This window comes from Euprymna scolopes, chromosome 6 (genome assembly GCF_053919585.1).
Source record: "Euprymna scolopes isolate OS-2025 chromosome 6, ASM5391958v1, whole genome shotgun sequence".
Lineage (NCBI taxonomy): Eukaryota > Metazoa > Mollusca > Cephalopoda > Sepiida > Sepiolidae > Euprymna > Euprymna scolopes.
Window position 1 is genome coordinate 93,624,001 of NC_136487.1, and position 16,717 is coordinate 93,640,717.

The following is a 16,717-nucleotide window of genomic DNA, read 5'->3' on the forward strand; positions in this document are numbered from 1 at the left end:
TTACAAAGAGGGGGTTGCAAAAAATGAGTTGTGGTGTGAGGAGAAATACAAACTGAAACAGAGAGAATATTCAGACCTGTAATAATACAAAGAGGGGGTTTCAAAAATGAGTTGTGGTGTGAGGAGAAATACAAACTGAAACAGAGAGAGTATTCAGACCTGTAATAATACAAAGAGGGGGTTGCAAAAATGAGTTATGGTGTGAGGAGAAATACAAACTGAAATAGAGAGAACGAGAGTTTTAAAATATAATCTTAAAAAGATAAGATACAAGTTAGAAAAGCATTTCATCCAAGGCATGAAAATTGTTAAACAAAATGTTTTTACTATAGGCTTTAAAAATAAAGGTACAAGATTCAATTTGAAATTTATTTATCTTCAAAGTACACTTTTATAAATTTTACAAAGTAAAGTATAAAAATTTAATTTAAATTGAATCAAAAAATTACCTTGGATTTATGTTATGTAATGTACATTTTGTTGGAATTTAAAAACATTATCTTTCATCTAGCAATTAATGATATAGATATAAAATGTTCAATGATTTTTTTTAAGTGCAACAGAGTGTACATTACATAAAATGAATCCAAGGTAATTTTTTTGATTCAATTTAAATTAAATTTTTATAATTTACTTTGTAAAATTTATAAAAATGCACTTTGAAGATAAATAAATTTCAAATTGAATCTTGTACCTTTATTTTTAAAGCCTATAGTAAAAACATTTTGTTTAACAATTTTTATGCCTTGGATGAAATGCTTTTCTAACTTGTCTGTAATCTTTAGCGCAATAATTATTTCGTGTTATGAAAAAAACTGATCCTTGACTTCTTTTGTCTTTGTTTGTAAAACGTCTGTTGCATGGAAGTGCAGTCCATTTCAGAACGGCCCTGTTGACGCAGTTTGAAAGTCGGACCAAGATTTTAAGACAAATAAATGAACTACGGCGGCAGAAGTAATCCTACCACTGGACGGAGGTAAAGGTGATGCCATGGGGATTGGAGCCAGGTGTATGTTTCTTCCAAGCCTGTACGTTTGCTCCAGCCCATAGGGGTTACACAAATACCTTACTAAATCTTGCTTCCTTGATAGCTGGAAAATTGGCAGTGTTCAAGAATTCTGGTGAAAGAACCAACCTGCAAAATTATCACCCAATAAGTTACCAATCGTGAATCAATCTTGTAAAATTCATCATCTCATAATTGGTTGGTAACATTTAATACTACTAACACAAAACTTGTTTCCTTTAACAATTACAAGAAACCTTTTCAACCACTAATTACCATGGCTAATAGAACCCTATCTGAGAGTTCATCATTTAAACTCCTCAGTTGAACATGAATTTGAACAAATATATAGAAAGCATTGCTAAAGCTACTGCAAAGAAAGTGGGTTTTTTCCTACTAAGCTAGAAAATGTATCACACCTGATAGTGTCGTATATCTCTACAAAGCCACCATTTGTGCATGCATAGAGTATTGATGGCCGTGCATCTAAACAACATGACATTGATGTGGGTATGTCACAGAGGTGATCCTTATTATTCCTGATTTTCACAAATGACTTATCTGATACCATTGTGTCTGAAATGGGTATATTTGGTTAAGACGCCATGCTCTGTTCTTGACATGTGTGCAAACAAATATACTGCGCATTCAAAACAATTGCTGAATCCTTAGAAAACGATCTCCAGTCTCTAGCTAAATGGGGACATAAATGGTTGGTAACATTTAATGCTACTAATACAAAACTCGTTTCCTTTAACAATTATAAGAAACTTTTTCAACCACTAATTGTCATGGTTAATATCACCTTACCTGAGAGTCCATCATTTAAACTTCACAGGTAATATGAATTGGAATAAATACAAAGAAGACATTGATAAGGCTGCTGCAAGGATGTCTGTTTCCATTTACTGTGTTAGAAAACTTCTTACACCTGCCATTATCTCTAAAAAGCCACCATATGCCTATGTATGGAACATTGTTGCATATATTTTCTATTTCTTCAAAATTTAAAAATAAAATCTAGCCATTTCCTTTTATCTATTAGTATCGGTTTATATCCTTTCTCCAATAGTAAAAATTATAATTTATCATAGATTATGTATCAAGAACATTTTTTAGAAACAATTGTGTTTACACTTTTCAAATTTATAGAAAACTAGCAGGACCTGTGGCATTTCCATAGGGGACTGATTCATATGCAATATATTGATGTTGGCATTCTGTAGATATTCAGTGTAAATGGAGACGTTCTGATATTACTGTAGCTTTTTTGTTAAAACTGCAAAAGTATTTATCTAAGCTAGCAGGGACATCCGGCATAGCCAGGTTGTAAAATACACTTAAATATGATATTTTAATTCTTACAGATTTTGTATATATTAAAGAGTTAATGGTCTATCGATTGTTATATATTATAAAGTTGCAATTTCAAAAATAAATCTATATGACTAGAGTTCATCATCGAAACCGAATCCCAAACGTAACTTTAGTTCCTTCAGCTATAATCAAAATCGAAACTTATGTTGAATTCTTAATAAAATTATGTATAAAAAAAATAGATTACTAAGGTGCCATCAGCTAAAATCGAAACCGAAACCAAGACTTATGAAGAATTCTTGATAAAATTATTTTTAAAAAATAGATTGTTGGAGTGCCATCAGCTATAATCGAAACCAAAACGAAAACTTATGAAGAATTCTTAGTAAAATTATTTATAAAAAAATGATTTGAGTGCCATCAGCTATAATCAAAACCGAAACCAAAACTTATGAAGAATTCTTGGTAAAATTATTTATTACAAGAAATGGAAGTACATAACAATTAAATGACCCGGATGTAAGCATGACACAGAAAATAACACACACTATTGTATTAATATATAATCATAATGGTTCTTTTGCTTCTTCTAAAGCATTGGCATGCGAAATGTTAAACCTTTCTGTAAACTCTCTTTGCAAGCTTTGTAAGGTGTCTATGATTTGTTTTGATCTTCAAACATTACATAAAAATATGTAAAATAAAATGGTTTTACTAAATCATCAATTTTCATTCTTTTTTTCACCAAAGAAAATTCACCACAAATATAACAAGATTACATCAGTGTTATTCAAGTATATTTCTGGCTTGATGTTTCTATATTCATTGCTTTGGTCAGCTCTAACTAACCAATTAAAATGTTAAAGTGTACTGAGTAAATAACTTTACCGATTGAGATCTCAAAAGAAATGTACATCAAGCTGAAAGGATTATTAGGTTGTCCAGAAAGTTCCAAGTGTTCTTAGAAACACAAAAGGATAGAAATAATTTTTTTTCTTTCTTAGCAATACTCAGAATCACTTACTTTTTTCCAGATAGCAAAGCAAAAACTTTTTTTGTTGTTGACTAATGTAATTAATTACTCTCTCGGTATAGAAATCCTTAAAGTTGTCTGCTAAAAAATCTCAAACGATACAATAAGACAACCCACATTATAAAGTGTGGCAACACTCAATGTTTCCAATTTCACCTTATAACACAAATTGCTTATACCTTTGAAACCTGGCATAGCATTCACTAAAGGTGGGTTGAGCAGATTCCTTCAAAGGAGAAAGTATCCAAGAAATATTAAATTCATGAGCAATTCCCTGTTGCACATATATTCAAGTAAGGGGAGATGATTCCATGACAAAGTATTGATGTCTATATTCAACAATATAATTCATAGAACGTGTCTTATTTGTACCTTATCATGGCATACAAATGTCTTTTTTTTTTTCTTTTTTTTTTTTTTACACAGTGATCACCACTTATCAAGGCCCGGAAGCCATTCAGGGATAAGGATTATTGCAAGTACATTACGTTAGTGTGGAGATTTGATGAAGTGTTTACTTAAGGGGGCGGTTCATTAGGAATTTGTTAACGTTAGACTTGAACACATCCAAGTTGTAGTCAGGTGGGAAGCAGGCAGACAGAACAGAGTTCCACAGGCGTGCAGTTCTAAGAGAGAAGCTTTGTTCATGGAATCCACATTTTGATTTAGGCACAGATAAAGAGTGGGGGAAATTTTTTCACAGTGGATTCAGCTAGACGGGTATTTTTCGTGAAAGATTGGCGAGGGGGGGACCAGAGATTGGAGCTCAGACGAGCACCTGCCATAGGAATGACGATAAAACAAGGATAGGCTCACAACGTCTCTTCTGTGGGAGAGAGGTTGCAGGGTAGAGAAAAGGGCATCCCCCACTAAGCCACAAAGTCTATTTTGTACTCTGTCAAGGCAGGGTAGGCTGTTTTTAGCAGCTCCTGCCCAGATATGGCAGCAGTATTCCATCCTTGGATGTACTTGGCTTTTATATAGATAGAGAATTGCATAAGTAGTGAGATATCTTCTGGAGAGGTAGAAGGATCCCACCATCTTTCCAGTGACCTTGGCAACAGACTTGATGTACGTGTCCCATTTCAGATCAGGAGTAAAGGTCAAACCCAGAAGCTTGTTAAAACACGGGGCCTCTCCCAGACGAGAGCCATCCATTTCATTTGATGCCAGATGGGGATCAGAGCGTTGATGATGTAAGGATAGCAGTTTGGTTTTAGATGCATGAAAGGTAACCAGCCACGTCTTCCCCCACTGAACCACGCGTTCGAGATCAGAGGAGAGAGAATTAGAGAGAACTTTGTCATTTACAGCCTTTGATGTGTTTCCGTAGATGGTCGTGTCATCAGCATAGATGTCAACGAATGATTTAAGTATGTGTTTAGGGAGGTCATTGATGTAGATCAGGAAGAGAGTTGGGCCCAGGATTGACCCCTGAGGGACTCCAGCATTAATACTGCAGACCTCCGATTTTTGTCCATCGACCACTACTCTTATGAGCCTATCGGAGAGAAATGATTTAATGATTGAGAAAACATTTCCAGTTATACCGTATCTGGAAATCTTGTGAAGTAGACCCTTATGCCATACCTTGTCGAAGGCCTTTGATATGTCAAGAGCAATTGCCCTAGAAAGGAAGCCTTTGTCAAGAGATTCACTAATCCTGTGGGATATAACCATCAGCACATCTGCGGTAGATCTTGCAGAGCGGAAACCATATTGTGTGTCACTAAGAATTTTGTTTCTGCTGAGGTGGTTGACTACTTCTCTATTTAATATGGATTCCAGCAACTTACTCATAACACACAGGAGACTTATTGGTCTGTACTGAGAGGGAGATGACTTATCACCTGAATTCTTAAATACAGGGTAAACTGATGAGGTCTTTCAGGGAGTCGGAAAGCACTTCTCCTTAAGGCAGCGCTTAAACAGTTTCGTAAGTATGGGAGCAAGTTCTGGTTGAAGCTTTTTTAATACTATAGTTGGGATGCCGTCAGGGCCAGTTGCTTTACTGGAATCACGGTTCTTGATTAGCTTGACGACCTCATGCACGGATATTTGTATGTTACCTAGCGTGTTCTGTGTTATAGGAGGAAATATGGAGAGTTGATGGCCTTCGTCACATAGGGTAGAAGTAGCTGCAAAGTTCTTTGCAAATAGTTTGGCCTTGTCTGATGCTGACGAGATGACCTGAGGTCCATTTATAATGGTTGGGATAGAACGCACACTTCTGTTCAGGATCCTATTTGTTATTTGCCAAAACTGGTGGGAACCAAGCCGCTGATCAGCTACCTTGGATTTAACAGACTGGACATATAGCTCTCTTGCATTTTTTATTACTGTTTTGACAGTGGTTGCTGGCAGTCCTGAAAGCAGCTTTAGTCTCAGTGCATCTACTACGTTGGTAGCTATAGAAAAAGTGATTTCTGTGCGCAATAGCAGCAGCACATTCTTGGTGATTATTTTCATTCTTGGTTCACCTTTTCAATCTACAACAAGACTTGAATTCATATTTCTTTATTTCAAAACTAGTATGACAACACAGCATTGATCAGGAGCATGGACAACAAAATAAGATATTTAAGAAGTGTGTATAATATCTTTCTAAATCTTCTCCTCCAATCAGTCAAGAAAGATTTCCCCACCTCAGACAGATACTACAACTTGATCTCATACTGAAGATCAAGAAAGTGTATTTTAGTTCAAGTTTGGGATGATTGACTGATAGAAAAAAAATCACTTTAAATGTCAATTCTGTCTGAGGCAATGCTGAAATAAAAAACAATATCAGTTTATGAATGTGTTTTGTGTAGTTTCTGACTTTTAGCTGAACACATCCAGAAAATTGTCCTTTATATCATAGATAATTGTCAGTGTGCACTCTCGATGCTGTCTCAAAAAGCAAATAGCATAAAGGGGAAAATGATAAGTAGTGAAAGGAGGCAAATGATGTAACAATTAAAAAAAAAAAAACTCCTGTGATGCTTGTGAATATTACAACCACAACATCCATCCATCAGCACTACCCAAATCTCAAAGTGCATTTATTGTCATGTGAACTTTTACATTTTCCTTTATTATGTAATATCCAAATCCTCACTTTTCATTTTCCATAAATTTAATCTGTTTTTACATATCTTCCTCATTTCCCTTCTTGCTATTCTTTCCGTTCTCAATCCGTTGCACCCCATTCTACCTTTACCTTTCTCTTATATCTCGCTATCTCATCTAGATTTATTATGATTTTTATTTTTGCACTCTTATTTTTACTCCTTTATTTTCTAAAGAACCTTATCATCATTAGCAATATCATTATTTTTTATTATTGTTACTACTATTATTATTACCCCTTATGTTTTTGTTACTAATATCATTATTATTATTATCGTTATTGTCTCCTCACGGTATATTGCACTTTCATATTTTTTTCTGCCTTAATCCTCATTCCCAACCATATCTTATACTTTCATTATACTATATCCGATCCGTAACAAACTTGCCATATTATCATATAACACCATATTATCACTTTACCATATAACACCATATTATCACTTTACCATATAACACAATATTATCACTATTATTCAACCCATTTCACCTTTCTTCTGCAAATTTTATTTTTGTTTTATTTTACTTTATATTTTTTATGTTTTATCTTCTAATTTTTATTTCTTAAAAAAAATTTTTTCTTGCATTTTTGAAAATTTTATTTTTTATTCTTTATTCATACATTTTATTCTTTATTTTAATTAATCATATTTCACATTCATTGGACCCTACTTAATTCCCTTAACTTATGCTACCTACCCACAAAACATATTCCATATCCCTACCACCCAATTCTGTAAAAATGATAGTCTAGCCTACTCAAGATCCCGCATTTATCACAATAACCCCCACCGCCGATACCCCCTCCCACATCCCTCTAACATATACCCCCTAAACAAGATTCCCTAAAATGCATATTACTAGACGTACCATTCTGACTTTGTGATCTAGCACTTCCCATCCTCTTCTGATGAGAAGCATTAGGCTTCAAAATGCCTGGCATAAAGAAATTTGATAACCCTTATGCCGATGATTGTATTCTCTTATTTTAATTTGATGAATAAATCTATATGCAACAGTATATATTTTTCTGTTAATATCTTTTCCTCTTTATATATATATTTAAAGTGATGGTTGTGTAGTTCCAACGAGAGAAAAAATGTATATTTAAAAGAGTGTAGCCATCAACAATTGTGGGTTTTTTTAAAAGGTTTTCATCATATTTTTATTTTAAAATATTTTTATAACGTGTTTCGAGCTTAGGGTGTGCTCTCTTCAGATGATTTTGTAAAAAACTCCAGGAGTCAGAATGTCTGAGACCACACATCACTCTGAAAAACATATTTAATATCAGCGGAGGTAACTCTACAAACTCCCATTTTAAAGAAAATTTTTTGAAAAACAATTGTTGATGGCTACACTCTTTTATATATATATATATATATATATATATATATATATATATATATATATATATATATAATGATGAGTTGTAAGGCAGAGAAACATGTATACATAGAGTACCGTTTTTAAAAAATAGATAATATATATATTTCTTAGGGAAAACTAATTCCTAGATCTCCTAGGTAGCTAATACCAAATATTTCATCATTGCTTAAAAAAAACAAAACAAAATCGACATATATATTTCTTAAAAATGGATGATATCACCCATCTCTCTTCATTGTGATTCAGTGTGCATGGTGACAAGATATAGATAACAATATGCTTATATTTTTATGTATAACTAGCATGGGTGCCCGGCGTTTCAAGTGTGTAGACCTAAAATTGTCGGAGAAGTTTGGTAGAGTTCTCAAAGATCAAATCATTGAAATTTGACCCCTTAACAGCCAAATTTCTGGCCGAAAACCGATTACAAAGATTTTCCCAAATCTCAGTACCCTGTATATCAAATTTCGAGTCTGTAGACTTAAAATTGACAGAGTTATTGCGTAGGGAAATGTACACAGACAGACACGTTCACTTTTATAGATATGTAGATTTAAATCTATTTTCTTATACGCTCACAAAGTGATTGATACATTGTTTAATAAAAACTTGTGCATGCCTTTTCTCAGACTTTTGAACAGTTTTTGAGGGTCAACTTGGCAAGATATTATATTTCTTTTACCGCTCCTTGCCATTACTTGGACAAGAGGGGAGATGAATGACCAACACTCAACCTATTTTTTGTACAATACATGCATGTTTACTTTTTGTAATTTTGTTTTCATAACTCTTTCTGGGCCATGTTTGTTGTGTTGATGAAACTGTATTAATAAAATTAATTTAAATTGTAAGAGAGAAGTTTGTCTTTATAACCAAACTAGCATTTCAGCCCGGCGTTGCCCGGGTGTTTGGAGGTGTATGTTGAGCAAAAAAAAAAAAGCAGTAATTTTTTAAACTTTGACCCCTATTATGACCCCTTAACATTTATTGTTTTGGGCTCAAATCAAGTTATTAAGTTAGATCCATGTCTAAGGAACCTATATCTAAAATTTCAAGTATTTAGACCTAAAATTGTCAGGAGTTTGGTAGAGTTCTCAAAGGTCAAATCGTTGAACTTTGACCCCTTAACAGGCAAATTTCTGGCCGAAAACCGATCAGAAAGATTTTCCCAAATTTCAGTACCATGTATATTAAATTTCGAGTTTGTAAACTTAAAATTGACAGAGTTATTGCGTAGGGAAATGTACACAAACGCATTCACTTTTATATATATATATATATATATATATATATATATATATATATATATAGAGAGAGAGAGAGAGAGAGAGAGAGATGAACATAACTTGTTTTCTTCATATCTAGCAAAACTAGAAGGACGGATACTCAACAACTCTTTCCTTCACACAACATGTTACAAATGCTTCAATGACTTGTTTTATAAAACACATATGAAGCATTTCTTTTGGAAGGGATACAAAAAATGTTTTATTTTTAGCCTCTTTGTTTCTCATATTGATTTGCTTTCAAAAACAAACAAAAGATTTTTTAAAAGACAAACAGTTATTATAACATTATGATATTATTCTTGCAAAAGAAAATCATGTAAAGAAGCAAAAGAAAAAAATAATTAAAAAATATTTTACAAAAGTTCTTTTCTTCTTCAAAATTAGTTTTCAGATCTTTTCAATTTCTTTGGAGGGTTAGTTATGATAAGAATGGTTACAAATACTAAATGCTGAAGTGAATTGTAGAGTAAGAGTTTTAGAAATTCAGAAAAACAGTTTTCAAAGAAAAAAATAAAAACTACCCAGGCCCAGGGATGAATAAGACATTATTATGATTATTTTTTATCTGTATCAATATACAAACTATTAGTATCAGAATTCAAAATTACACCAAATTAAGTGTATCTGTTTTAATATATATATATATATATATATATATATATATATATATATATATATATATATATATATATATATATATATATTAAAATGATGAGGATTGATATTTGGCTTATTCCCCTGGTACAACGGATAAAATGCTAAATGAAAATTAGTTCTAAATGACAGTCTTCTAGTGGTTAAAGGTTCAATCCTTGAACAGGCAATACTAAGGATACAATTATGAGTTACTTAGATATCTATCTGATTATAACTGACAGAACAAAATAAGTCTACCCTCATGAATAAAAAAAATTAAGGGTTCTCTTGGAAATTCCGTACAGAGTTCAACAAGATGCACCTGAAGAAAATGTTTTCAAAATACCATCCAAAATGAGAGCAGTAGTCTGAATACTCCAAAGTAAGGGATGTAATTCAGTATATAATATCAAGAACAGATGCCATTTTTTATTGTTGATTGATGATAAATAGTAATAAATGATCATTGGAATAATTCTAATATGTAAGTACAATTCTGAATTTTTGAGGAGATGTGAATGTTTGTATTGTTTTGGTTATATGGAAAATTTACGGACACATCCCCAACCCCCCAGTCCAAATTCTTGCAATGCAGAGCTAACCTCCCTTTCCCTTTGTAGAGAAAAGGAAACCTGAATTTAACACCCAAGGAAGGTCATAGGTTACAACGACCAAAACGTTGTGCTAATAACACCCAAGATCAGAATAATTGTTCGAATAACCAAAACAATACGAACATCATGTAAGTAGTTCATTATTTGAATGTAAGTACATTGTCATATAAAACATTTGTTTCATTTGTTTAAAAAACATTTTTTTTTTCTCCATAGATTTTGACGGAACATTTCTTTTTTTTTTTTTTTTTTGTTTTGGCATAAGCACTTATCAAGGCCCAGAGACCACTCGAAGGTAAAGGTTAAGAGTGTACAGTAGTCAACTGGACAATATAGTAATCGTTAGTAATGGAAATTCGGTAAATTTGTAAACAAGTGGAACGGCTCATCAAGAACTTGTTTATGTAGGACTTGAAGACAACCATATTGTAGTCAGCTGGAAAGCAGGAAAACGGAAGACAATTCCACAGACGTGCAGTTCTAAGAAAGAAGCTTTGTTCATGGAATTTACGTTTAGGTTGGGAGTGGGGGGAATTATTGATAGTGTTTTCAGCTAGACGAGTGTTTATTGTGAAAGTTTGGCAAGGGGGGACCATAAATTGAAGCTCAGTGGAGAACTTTCCATGAAAATAACGATAAAGCAGACAAACTCGCAACATCTCTTTTATGAGATAGAGGTTGCAGCAGAGAGAAAAGGACATCTCCCACTAGGCTACAAAGTCTATTTTGAACTCTATCAAGCTAGGACAAATCCTTTCTAGCAGCTCATGCCCAGATGGGGCAACAGTATTCCATCCTTGGACGTACCTGGCTCTTATATAGATAGAGAATTGCATCAGCAGTGAGATATCTACTGGATTGATAGAAGGATCCCACCCTTTTTCCAGCAGCCTTGGCAACAGCTTTGATGTAAGTGTTCCATTTAAGATCAGGAGTAAAGGTTAAGCCCAGAAACTTGTAAAAACTTGAAGCCTCCCCAAGACGAGAGCCATTCATTTCAATTGATGGCACTAATATGGCATCAAGAGGCTCTATCATAAACTACTGCATGGTCCAGAATCCATTCACCAAATGGCAATACAGCAGCCCCAGTACTTTGCACCTGCTGATAGGACAGCCTCCTTTAGTGGTTAATCCAAGGTTTGGGTCCCTGACTATCAGGCAGATAACGTCAGCTCAGATAAAACGTTTACCTCCAGCACCCTTACTAGTGACATGGCTATAAGAATAGACAGAAACAGAAAATTTTCGCCATCTCTGCCGACTGTTCACGCAAAATACTGCCAACTTAGAAGACAGCTTTTTCTTCTCCCTTTGTCAGAAAAATCACTCATTAAAAATGAGGCTTGAGGGACAAATAAAGAGAAGCAAGAGTAACGGGAGCTGTCGATAACACATCCCCAATGCGTTCTCTACTCTCCATTAAAAAAAAAAAAAAATTATGAAGTATTGTACTTACAAACACACCAGTTAGATTTTTATTAAGGGAAAGTATGGTGATAGATTCCCCTCTGACGAACTAAAAATGAATACAATTACCTAATCTATGCAATCAACTGTGTAGATATAATAAACAACATTTATGGACGAGATACGCTATGATTAAATAAAGCAATCAGAAAATAAAAATATAAATTAAATACTGAAATAAATGTAGTTATTAATATTTGAATCTAAAGATAAAAAGTAAAATTAATATAGCAGCCACTTATCTCGAAAAGGCTTCCGTCTCCAAATAATGCATTCCAGTATTTGTATTTTGTTCTATCCAATATTTACAGTTACATCCAAAATGACTCAACAACATATATATATCCACATAATAATATACAAATATGCAGTTTATACAATTGCATACATAGACATCATACTTACAAAATTACATATGTGAATGCATAACAATGTTTTTTAATTAAGTATTTTTTCCAATTCTTTATTAGTAAGGAGTGATTTGGTTCTTTTGTTTTATAGCTTATCAACCCTTTTCAGGTTATTTAATGCCAAATCCAGTAATTTTTTAAAAAGTTTTTATGCTTCAAGTTCTTTATATCTTCAAATATTTATTCATAAAATTTAGTTTGGTTGTTTTGCTTTATGGTATATCAAGCCTTTTCAAGTCATTCAACATTGACTCCAGTAATTCTAGTAAACAGGAAAATTGTTAATTTTGTTTTTGCCTTTGCAGAACCTGATTGAGGGGAAAAAAAAAAAAAAAAAAATTTTAATGTTTGGTGCATTTTAGGTCAGGAAGCCCGTCTCTTCAGACACCCTGATCTAGTAGCACCATTAAAGAGTGGAATATTACTAAAAGGAACAAAGTATTAAAACAGCACTGAATATTATTTTATGTATTGACTCTTGATTGGACAAAATCTCCAATCAGTTTGTTTCAGCCAATCAAAGAAGCAAGAATATTAATTCTGAAATCCAATGCATATTATAAAAACCCAAACACAGTTTTTTTTTATCTTCTAGAGACTTTCACAAACTACTAGACACAGTGGCAACAACAAAACTCTCACGTACACAATTTAGTACATATACTCTTTTACTAACAAAACAGACATGCTAATATACACACACATACAAATCTACATGCTTATACAATTTATACACCTGCAAATGCACGTGTTGACATTCAAAATGAATACATGTACTCAATTTCTCTTTATTAACAGAACAACTCTTCTTTCAACAGAACATTTTGGGGACTTTTCAAACTTTTGTGTCCTAAAAATTTTTATCTTTCATTGTTAATAAAAATTATTATATATGGGTTAACTTTGTTATTCTTTCATTTGATATTAAGTCATTTGAGTGCTATGTTCTAAATAAATAAATTGACAGCATTCCTTTTCATTGACGCCATAATTCACAGCACGCTCAGTTTCACGGTGTTTTCTCAGCTCCAAATAGTACATCATGCCTCCATGTAGCACATATGCACAGTTTGCCTTCTTCAAAACTAACTCCCGAATAATCTTAGATTAGAAATTGCATCCTTAATCTGTTGTATATTGTGGCTGTGCATTATATGGATGTCTGATGCAAACACAGACTCAACAATATTATTGTACATCCTTTGTTCAATCTGAAACATACTTATGTAAGTACTCTGGTTAAAACAATTTCAACATATATCTGATTATTGGGGGTCGGGATCTATTTCCATTTTTTTCACACTCAAAGTTGTTGAAGCATGGAACAAACTGGCTATATCAGTTGTTAATCATTGAAACACTGCATCCTTTAAAAGCGTATGTTTCACACAATGTGCCAAAACTATATGTGATGTCTCCTCTTCTCCATCCACACATACACTTTTGAGGCGTGGTAGTGCACTTGAGCACTGTTCAGTGATGCCATTACATCATTTTTATTTTTGTACCTTTTCTCCACGTTAAAAAACGACCCTGGTGTCTAACTCTGTCCCGTGGGGAGGCATAGTAAATAGGTACATCATTTCATGATGGCATTAACTGTGCAAAGTTATCTGCCATCTTTGTTTTGATAAATGATGTCATTCTTTAGCGATGTTATCTTTTATGATATCAAGTTGTACACAAGAGTCTCTACTCCTGTCAAGAGAACAGGCTCAACACCTTCCACCTGTGCAACATTAGGTGAATACTGGGAATGACTTAGCAGGACAACATCTCAAATAAGAGCATCCTTTATCAGGAATACATTCTAAGCATATAAATTATGAACTAAAATACTTATAGTACAAAAGTAACTACTTTTCATTGTCATAAAATACTTCATTTACTTTACATTTGAGGTGAGGCTAAAATAATGTCATCTGGAGAATATAGAAGATCAAATTCATTAGGAATGGTCCATTATTATCCATTTTATCATGTCAGGAAAGTCATGTTATACAGCAGTGAATTCTGGACTCTCATTAACTCCTCTCTCGGTTAACTGCAGATCCATTATTAGATGAACTTGCAATGTGAAATCTGACCAAACCAACACATTATGTTAGATATATAACATAATCACATTAATACAGTGGTTCTTGTTGGATCATCAAAATTAAGCAATGTTGAGCCTGGTCAGTACCAGATTGGTGACCATTTACGAATGCCAGACATTGTATGTAGGAATAGGCATCCCAAACTAGCCTAGTTTAGGATGCGAAAACTGGTAAACAAAGTTAAATTTCCCTTAATTTCAACTTGTGATATCTCGTTTATTTTTTGGATTATTTTGATAAAGTTTTGATTTAAATAAAATTTTATCTTTTTGCTTTATAGATATATAATTCTTTTTCTTGTGTCTTTAATAGTTTTTATCCAGGTTACTCAAGTTTTGTCACTAATTTTGGTGAACGTGGCTTTATTTTTTACACAAAAAAATGTTGGTGTTTTTCAAATTTGGTGCGCGCGATATTGTGAGTCTCTAGGTATAAAAAAATCGTACCATTTTAAAGAAAAAAAGGTCACTTGTCAATATGGTGAGCTTAAAAATGGGTTTTAAGTTGTTTTTCATAAAAAAATCCAACTTGAAAACTTCAATGAAAGAAACATGAAAGAAATTCAATTGAAAAAATTCCGAAAATTGCACCGTTTTGTAGAGAAATATCTCTTTAATAATCTGTTGGTGTCATATTACTACACTCATAAATCAAGGAGCACCACCAATAAAAGGGACTGTACCTACACATCGAGATTTACAACTTAATGCCAAGTGACCGTAACAGTGTCAACACGAACCAGCCACATGACCCCACGAAAACATAAACAACTATTTTCACTATGGATTTGTTTTTGTTTATTTAAAAGTTAAAGAAAGTTATTGTTTAAAATAATATTTTTAGTGCGACAAGCACGTCAATAAAAGAAATGAAAATTGACAATTTAAAAAATAATGTCAGTTGTTTATTTTCTATATCTTCTTTCAAACTTTCATGTTCTTTGCTTTATCTTCTTTCAGTTGGATAAACTTCAGCATTGTTAAATTCTTTTAAAAATTAAACTGGGTACATTTTAAACTAAAAAAAAAACATTTTTAGTTAAAAAAAAATTAACAAAATATAGCTAAATATTAAGTTATGTGCAACAAGTCATGTGTAAATAAATAAATAAATTTCATGTAAAAATGTGTATTTTTTTTTGTTTATGTTCTATCGGGCGTTTTTGATAAATTTGAAGATTTTGTTAATTTTTTAATTTCAATGTACATTACTTAAAAATAATAACTGAAAGTATAATTAAGTTATGTGCACGTGGTGCATAAATGAAAAAATTAACTTCAGTGTAAAAATCATTTTTTTTTTGTTTTATTTAATAATTCCCAAGACGGTACTTCTACAGTTTATCGCCGAAAATGGAGACACCATTTTTTTCGTGCACCTGTCGTTAAAATCCGAGGAAGAAATCAGTATTTTAAACTATGACTGAAGTTAGAAATAAATAACAAAAAAATTAAACTAGATATTAATTACTTCAGGAAAGAACTATGAAAAAAAGTAAATAAAGAAAGTGAAAGAGAACATATATCCGTACTTGTTTAATTGGAAATGTTTTGATTTAATTAATGAAAACGGGAAAGTTTTTCATGAAATGTGTGTGTGTATATATATATATATATATATATATATATATATATATATATATATATATATATTAAAAACAGAAAATAAAAATGACATATTCATAATTGTCTAAACTGGGCAAGCCCCATTTGAAAACCAAAACATTTACTGTATAAAAATTTATCAAAATATAATTGTAAAAACATTTATGGAAAAGTTAGCATAAGAAAATATAATTTTAATAAAACAATTTTGTAATAAAGCAACATTGGATTTTTATAAAATAGTTTTTTATTTTTAGTTTTGTTTTTTTCCAAACAAATAAATAATTTTAATGGAACATTTTTTTTAATTAAAGCAACTTTAAAGGATCAACAAAAAATTAATTTAAATTAAACTAAAAAATCATTACCTAGTTTAATTTTTTTTGTTATTTATTTCATGCTTCGGTCATAGTTTAAAATACTGATTTCTCCCTCAGATTTTAACGACAGGTGCACGAAAAAAAATGGTGTATCCATTTTTGGCAATAAACTGTAGAAGTACCTTCAAGACCTAATAAAGAAAGGAATTGTAGTAAGACCTCTGCCTATAAAATATCTTACTTGTTTACTTGTCTTTTAAGTTGAAAGTTTTTCAATGCTTGAAAAAAAATGACTTGTGACTTTTTGTATAACAAATTTCTAAATCTTATTGTTGTTTGTTTGTTTGTTTGGTTTTTTTTTGTGAGTTTAAATTCCCCAAAGTAAAAATATTTCTGTGGCAAAAAGTTTTTTTTTTAAT